At 43.6% G+C, this 8,612-nt stretch overlaps 1 pseudogene; it reads right to left on the bottom strand.

Annotated features, from left to right (window-relative positions):
• Window positions 1-1,308: 1,308 nt before the first annotated feature.
• Window positions 1,309-1,651, bottom strand: LOC138274405 (eukaryotic translation initiation factor 1b pseudogene; annotated as a pseudogene).
• Between the last annotated feature and the right edge of the window lie 6,961 nt (window positions 1,652-8,612).

Raw genomic sequence — 8,612 nt, 5'->3', positions numbered from 1 at the left:
GGGCAATGCAGACCAGTACAGATGGTGCCCAGGTAAGGCAAAGATTGGGTAGATTGGTTTGAGTGAGCGGGGAAATAGGGTTAAAATGGGATGCAGATAAGGGGGACCCAAGGTGATAAGGTGGAGCAGCCTATGGCACTTGTAACTAGAACAATGTAGGCATGCAATAGCAGTGTAAGGTAGCCAGGAAAGTCCTGTTAGGCTTATGGGCTTCGGCCAGATGGAAGTGTATAGTCCACAGCATCCAACTTCAAAGCGGAAAGGGATCTGAATCTTGCAGATGGGAGCTGGTCGGAGCACCACACCCCCTGAACAGCCATTGCTCTCTTTCAGATGGTTGTAAGGTTTATAGGATGAGCTGAGTAGAAGTGGCTGTGGCAATAAGCTTGAAGATTATGTGGTGTTGGACTATGAAGGCATGGGCGAGGAACAAGGGAGAACGGTAAGATTGTAGAGCCATGCTTTAGCACATCTGATGGTGGTGACAAGGGGAGATGGCAGAAAGAAAACTTGATTGGCCAGAAGGGGATGCAATGCCCAAAATGGGAGAAGGAGTCTAGGGCATTACAGAATTCATGTGACACAAATGTGTCTACAGCTAGAAGGAGGGTATGCTGAAACCAAGTATGGGAAAGAAGGGGGAGGGGGACAGTGAGGGTGGGGGAATTTGTTGGGGAAGACTTGGAAGCCCATAAACATATATTTAGCATAAATTGACCATATTTACCATGTATAGGGGTTACAAAACAATTAGGTGTCCATTTAATGACGATGACAAGAGAGAAAGGAGAGTATGTTGAGTATTGGCAAACATACTAACATTTAACCTTCCAGGTTTAATACAACAAAGACATCTTTAACAAGGTGAAATAAACAATCAATGTTACATTTCCATTGGAAATGTCTAAAATTCACAAAAGTCTTATGTTACCATCTGACAGCAGTTTTCTTGTGTGTTCTTAGCCTACATACTATGCATGTTCTGTAATCATCCAAACATGAGTCAAACTTCAGATGTTGGGGCGTCTGTGCAGATTTATATAGTGCAGCTTATCACCTGTGAGGGTATCAAGGCACTGTCCATGGGCACGAGGATATTAAGTGATTTCCCCAGAATCACAGGACGCTGAGCTGAGGCGCAAACTGGGATCCCCAGCTCCCAGGTGGTTTGCTCTGACCGCTGCGTTACATCCTCTCCCCTGATGGTTGAATAGGTGAAAAGTCCGTTTATTTCCAAGAATCATTGTGACACAGCCAAGTGGGCAATATTAAAACATGCACTATATTTCATGTGGTGGTGCAGCCATTTCAGAAACCACTAACTTTCACCTGTTCCTCCTTGATGATGCCAATCTCCAAGAGGAACTGGCAAATATTCTTCCTCAGATCACTGTGCAGCTGATTAACTTCACCGTATTCTGGATGCTGTATCACTGTACCATTACAAGTACATTTATTTTTGAAAGCTTTCACAAGTTTCTTTTTGTTATAATCATCTGCAATCCCTTGCAGGGAAGTTATCATTTTGCGGCTATTCCGCTGCTGGATCCTTATGTGAATGTAATTTTTTTGTGCCTGTTGGGAGTAAGTAGTCACCCTGAGTTGCATCGGCAAAGGAGTCGAAACAGCTGAGGTTCTGGAAGGTGGACATGCAATAGTATTAACAGAACGCAGCAGCGATACAAACGGGTGGGTGGCGTGGTCCTCTCCGAAGCTCATGTTCTCTCTGGATGGGTCTCGTAGGCTGCAGGGTGGCGATTAAGGTGAGGTCAGAAAAAGGAAAAACAACAAAGCAGACAAAGAACAGCTGAGGTGATTTAAGAACGGACTTGCTCCTACCACAAAATGGTAGAGAGTATTCAAGCTGTCTATGTTGAGAGATTTCTAGAAAGAAGAGTGCATTGTGTAAGTGTAGTAACGTAATTGTGAAGACAGCGATTATATTTTGGGATGTGCCTTGGTATCAGGACTTGGGTGGAGGCAAGGTCATTAGAGACAGGCTACAAATTATAATTCACCAATCTAGTCCCTGAGGGAGGTCAATTACTGAGTGCCTTTCAGTCCAACTCACCACCAAAACCTTGAAGAGGGAAAATGGGGGGAAAGGAGGAGAGCACGAGAGAGGGATAACACCACTGCTGCAGACGCTTATCTGCGGATGTCGCTATATGAATTGCTTAGTTGCCCCAGAAAAAAGGTATGTGTTTTCCTGAGCGGGGTAAAGTATTTAAGAAACAGAATGTAGATTTTAGTAGTTGTTCATGGGGAATCATAACCATATGATCTCATATGATATCAGAATTAGCCCATGCTCCAGAGCACAGGTCTAACTGACCCAGATCCAGGAGACCATCTGCGATGCAGAAAGGAGACGGCAGGATAAGACAGTTAAGGTGGAGCACACAGCATTCAGGTGGAAACACCTAAAAAAAGAGGAAACAGAAGGGAAGGGCAAACACAACAAAAGTGTGGGAGTGCTATTGGTAAACAAACTGTGCAGAGCAGAGAAGTAATGTTATAACAAAGCATGGTGTGGGGCATCAGGTAATTCCCAATGCTGCTACCTAAAGTCATCTGTAAGCACCTGCCAAAACCTGTGACCTGGGAGATTGGATCATATGTAAGCAGTGGCGTCCGGCAGCTTTAGGAGGGAGGGGGACGGCGGGAAGCACACACACACTCATTCTATAACACACAGACACACACGCACGTCCATTAACAACACTCATTCCATTCAAACATGCACGCATGCACCAAACATTCATTTTAAAACATCACACACACTCATTCTTTCACACACACACACTCGCACGCACGCACATCCATTAACAACACTCATAATGCTCAAACATGCACGTGCGCACCAAACATTCAATTTAAAACATCACACAGATACACACACACTTACCTTCAGCCTCCAGGTCCCAGGAGGGTTGGGACTGCTGCCTTCCCTCATTGGCTTTTTGAACTAAGGTCAGCCAATGAGGGAAGGCAGCAGTCCCAGCCTCGTCACAGAGTGGGATGGGGTCAGTGAGCCTGCTGACACCACCCCACTCTGTGATGAAGTGTCACTGATTGACACTCGCCCTGGGAACTTCAGGGCTTAAACCTGAAGCACCCAGGGCGAGTGTCAATGGGTGACGCTTTCCTCATCACCCAGGGGAGGGCCTCGAGGCACCTTTGCTGAGCTGAGGAGGTCACGCCCATAGGAGCTGTGACCTCCTCAGCCCAGCAAAGTTCAGCTCAGGCAGCCAGGAGTCTGCGCAAATCGCGCATGGCTCACTCCTGGCTGCCTGACCTGAACATGAAGAGTGTCTGTCAGGCTGACATTTGTTCAGCCTGACAGACACTCTTCATGAGAGGCGAAAGGTGGAGGGGTGTGGCCCCTCTGCCTTATAGGACGGGCCGCCACTGTATGTAAGGCAGTCACTCTTTCTCGGTCACAGCTCTCACAGGCCCGTCCTCCATCTTCTCCATACTTGCCCTGTTCATTGTCATCTCTGTATTCATGTCCCCTTGTGCGATAGTCTTTCTCACCAATTTTTTGCTCTAAATTCCTTATCCCAATGATAACCCCCATCAAAAATCCCCTTCTTTATCAGTAGGTATTGGCTTTTTAGGGAAAGTCATATGGAATCTTTTGATAAGACGCAGTGCTTGCACAACTGAAGCTGGTTCCCAAGATCGCTCTATTAGGTCATATCCCTACCAAGCTATCCAATATCTAGTATGTTTTCTTTTTCATAGTCTGAGTATCCTTCCACTTGTAACATAAAGGAAGGTTGTGATGATGTGAACTTTTGCACTTTGGACACATGAAACACTGGATTTAGCTTCCATCTGCAAGACAACGTTATCTGTATTCCTGCTTGATCAGTTTTTGTTACTATCTGAAATCAGCTTGATCAGTTTTTGTTACTATCTGAAATCAGCCGATAAAACATGGTGCACATTTGGATTGGTCCTATAAATTATTATATATGTGCAGTTAACCACCAATCACTTTCCTCCACTTAAAAGTTTGGCGCTGGGACCTACGTCTATCATCCCTTGTAATCTACTTCTGTCTTTTTAATGTAACATACACTTGAAGTAATTTAATTAATACATGCTTGACTGGCGGTAGTTCTACAGTTCCAAATTAATCTGGCCAGGGTCTAGGATGAAGTTGATATATGCAATACAAATATGAAAAACTGAACACTATGTACTTATTGCAAGCAAATTCGGCTAATGGTATCCAGGCTGCATACCCAGTACTTTCAGTGTTCTCTAATAAAATAGCACTGACACCGTTTTATGGCCTGGTTTACTTGTTGTACCGGCCCATTATTTTGCCAATGATATGTAGATGATTTGACATGTTGAAATGAATTGTGAATCACTGTCTAATATCATGATTTCTTCTTACCCATGTAATTTGTCTATTGACAATATATGACCGGCTAGTTCAGGTGTTATGAGTAATTTAGAAAGCCAAATAAAGTGTGCTAACTTTGAAAACTAGTCTACTAACACCCACACTACAGTACTGTCTTGTGACTTAATCCAGTGGTTCCCAACCTGTGGTCCGGGGACCCCTGGGGGTCCGCAAAGCCTCTTTAAGGGGTCCGCAACAGCTTAGAAAAGTAAATAAAATCAACAGATTAGGTCCCCAGCTTTTAGTAATGACTCAGTGGGGGAGGTCCCTAGATTAAAATAAAGATTCACTGGGGGTCCATGGGTTCCAGTAATGATAAAGCGGGGGTCCACAGAAGTCAGAAGGTTGGGGACCACTGACTTAATCAATTCTGTAATACAAATAATTTATTTTTGTGATCATGGTGACTTAGGACTTGGTATAGGCTGCAACATCCCAATAGCCTTATGATGATTATGAATAGCCTGAATACAACCAATGCAGATCTTGCCATAATCTTTGAATGTTTGATACATTCTCACCACCAAAACAGTCTCTTAATCAGATCCAATATTCTTTTTAGTATTGGATGCGTAGTTTCCAGCGCATCATCACATGAGTAGAAGATTGTTTTTCTGCTGTTCTTTGTCAGGAATGAATGTCTTATTGCCATGGACCAAGAGACAATTATGTATTGGCCTACTTCTGGATCTTTCTTGTATGCATTCATGGTCTAGATTTTCCCTTTTTCTCTCTTATCTTTTGCACCACTTGATTTGATACGTGTTTCAGAGTTGGGAAAGGTTGACTCTCAATCCCTTGATATTCACCTTGTCCAGATAGCAAATTAGCTTTACCACGACAATTTCCAGATCTACATATGTTGTCATAGGAAAATCTAGAGAAGAATAAAGATCATCAGCTTGTGGTTAGACTTATTGCACGCATTCCTCCCATCACTTTTTGTGTATTTGATGCATCCCTTGACAACTGTAGCACTGGAACCAAGCTACACCTGACCGAAGAGGCCCAATCAGGTTAAAACAGGTCTTGGGTTCCTTGTGTTCAGGTTCAAAGATAATCTGGTTTGGCAGTTCAGGCTGGACAGTTCCTACTGAAGCAGCTGGACGCAGTGGAAGTCTTCAAATTTTCAAGGACTTGACTTTGAAGAAAGAGTGATTCCTTTGTGAAGCTACTGTATGAACTGCTGATGTAAAATATAGTGCCCTGGAAAGAAATCACTACAGAGGAGGGAAAAAGCAGGGGCAAAAACCTCAATTGAAAACAGCAGGGAGAACCAAACTCTGGAGCAACACTAAGACATCTGAAAGACAAGGAATCAGCATAGGGAAATCACAAAGAAAATAGCTCCACCAACAGAAATAGCTAGAGTGCAAATTTCCCTGGAGGCAGAGGTAGAACTACAGAAAACAATCCCCCACTATCTTCGAAGAGGCTACCCAGATAATTACAATGTGGAGTGCTATCTTGGATTGGGTTATAATAAGAATCCAAGTCGGTGCCCACGTTTGCATGATCATGTTATTGCTCATTAGTGGAACATTGCAATAACATGATGATGCGCGCTTCCTCGTATCAGGGTAAGTCTTAATGAAATTGAATAAAATCTTTAGTAGTTGTTCAAGGGGAATGATGATCTTACGATTTCATATGATATCAGACTTTCCCCTTGCTCTAGATTACTAACCCAGACAGTACCAGGAGACCCTCTCTGAGTCAGGTGCACAGGAGGCAGCTTGGTGAGTCACTGAAGGTTAATGCCAGATGGAACACAAAGCATTCAGGAAGAAAGACCTAGAGGGGCGCTCCTTCCAGGGGGCCTCAAAACCTTTGCCATCAGTATCATGTCTAATAGCTTATGGCATTCCCCTCAAGGATTGTCACTGAGCCTAAAGTTTTTTAACATTTATGTTCACCTGTTAGCGATAATATAGAAGCATTTGGTCTCACCATGGTCTCATATGCAGACGATATTCAGCTCGTCATTTCCCTCACCCCCAACTCAGGAAGCAGTCCCTCGCAATCCTATCGGCTGTGGTTAAATGGATGGGTTCAGACTGCATGAAACTTAATGGCAGAAACACTGACATTATGGTGGTCGGTATCAGCCCTACCTTTGGTGCCCTCAATGGTGGCCTGATGATCTGGGGTCGCCTCCTCCTCCTAAACATGAAGTGAACAATTGAGGTATTTGACTGGATAACAACTTCAGCTTCAATCAGCAAATAAGCACTGTGCCTGCATGTGGCTTCAGTCTTGAGGCTGGCATTAGTTCCCCAGATTAAATGAGTAAAATAGCGGAGCGGGGAGAGTCAGTGGGTGTGGCACTTCTTTAGTTTCTTGGTCCCAAATTATGGAATAACCTTCATCTTGGCCTGCATCTAAGCCCACGTGTAGAGATCTTTCTTACACAGTTCAAAACCTCTCTCTTTTAAGTGCATAAGGCTTCTCGCTGTCTAAGAGTAGTTGAACCCTCTAGCTCGGAGACGTCCTGTTGGGGGCAGATCTAAAAGTTGAGCAAAAAGAACACAGACAATGGAAGGGCATGGCAAACAACAGAAGTGTAAGATCGCTAATGGTGAGCATTACTGAACCTTACAACAAAGGACATTGAAAAGCTTCAGGGTTTCCAAATTAATGGGATGAGCTGAAGGTGTTGGTCTGTTGAGGCAAGACGTGGTTGTAAACAGGGATGTGACTGAGGTGTGGCTGAAAAAAGTCGAAAACCTGTCAAAGGAAGGGGGATTAGCTGTGGGCCTGTAAGATAGGTTTGATTTGTGTCATCTAGTGCGGCCATCATTTATTGGAGATAGGTTTTGGCAGGTATGCTGATGGTACCCATATGTCAAGTTTTCAGGTTATGAGGGTTTTGGTCGGGGTGATCTAGAGCTGGGTTTGCCATGAAGGGGGTTTGGTACACATTCATTTAGGTTCGGGGTAGCGATATAAGTGAAGAAGGGCTGATTTTCTGCAGAGCAGAGAAAATAAGTCTGGATGCAGTGGGGTAAGCATCTCCTAAAGTTATCAGACTTATTTAGAGGGAGATGGTGTCCTGACATCTTAGTGATTGACCTTGGTGAGAACAAACCTGTTCAGTTTAAGAGGATTGTAAAATTGTAAGAAATGAAGAGGGATATTAAGGAGGTGAAAGTTGTGTCGGCCATTGCTACTGCAGCCTTGTCACAGCTCACAACACAAAGGGTGTGTCTGAGGCAAGGACACTTTCAGCCACCGTTAGACTCTGCTGTGTGTTAAAGCGCGTAATGGGAATGTTTTCTCTCATTACTGAGGAATATCAGTATTTTTGGGAGGACAATATGCACCTTTCTTTTCTGGGAATGGAACTTTATTTGTTTGAACTAAATGAAAACCTAGATGTGCTGCTAAGGAAAGAAGTTTGGTCTTAGGTGGTAGAGAAGTGGGATGGCTTGCTAGTGGTTTGGGGCAGACACACTCCTCGGAGGAGGGTTTTTCTGAATGACAGGTTTGGGTGTTCTCTAGCTTTGAGAAACAGTTGATCTATTGAGCAGGGGGACTTGCTTGTGGGGTAGTGATAGGGTGTGGTTTGCTTAAGTTGGAAGGATCCGATTTTGAAAGAACAGAGACCATGAACTGTAGCGATGGACAGGGAGCCAGGACAGGTAGAACCTGGGGGAAGTTGTGCAATGGGGATGAGAAGTTTCAAATTGGTTAAACCTATGTTATCAGGTTCATGGGAAATGTAAGGTTGCTAGTTTCGGTTAAGATTATTATCTGCTTAGTAAGGTTATATGTAGTGTGTAAGGCTTTGGTAAAGGGTTTTGTATAATGTGATGCACATCAGTTCCATTAACGTAGCCTTTTCCGCACAGACCTGTATGCTTCCTGGTTTGCACTGTCTTATTCTCCAATGTCAGAGAAAACATGAGCAAATCACCAAAAGATTCAAAACAACAGACAGAATCATGCTAAGGACCCATTACAAATCAGGAGGAGAGGAAATGTCCTATTGTAATGACAAATGAATTATACATTTGGGAACTACAAAACTTACGGAAAAGTTACAGTATGTTGAGACATGGCAGGTTAAGGGACTATCAAATCTTTCTTTTCACTTTTTACACATATGAAACATTTCCAATGAGAGACAACTGTTTCCATTAATGTAGGCGTTACTCCCTAATACAATACAACATATGATGGTAAGACAAAC

The sequence above is a fragment of the Pleurodeles waltl genome, chromosome 2_2 (genome assembly GCF_031143425.1).
Source record: "Pleurodeles waltl isolate 20211129_DDA chromosome 2_2, aPleWal1.hap1.20221129, whole genome shotgun sequence".
In the NCBI taxonomy this organism is placed as follows: domain Eukaryota; kingdom Metazoa; phylum Chordata; class Amphibia; order Caudata; family Salamandridae; genus Pleurodeles; species Pleurodeles waltl.
This window is presented reverse-complemented; position numbering and strand designations above follow the sequence as displayed.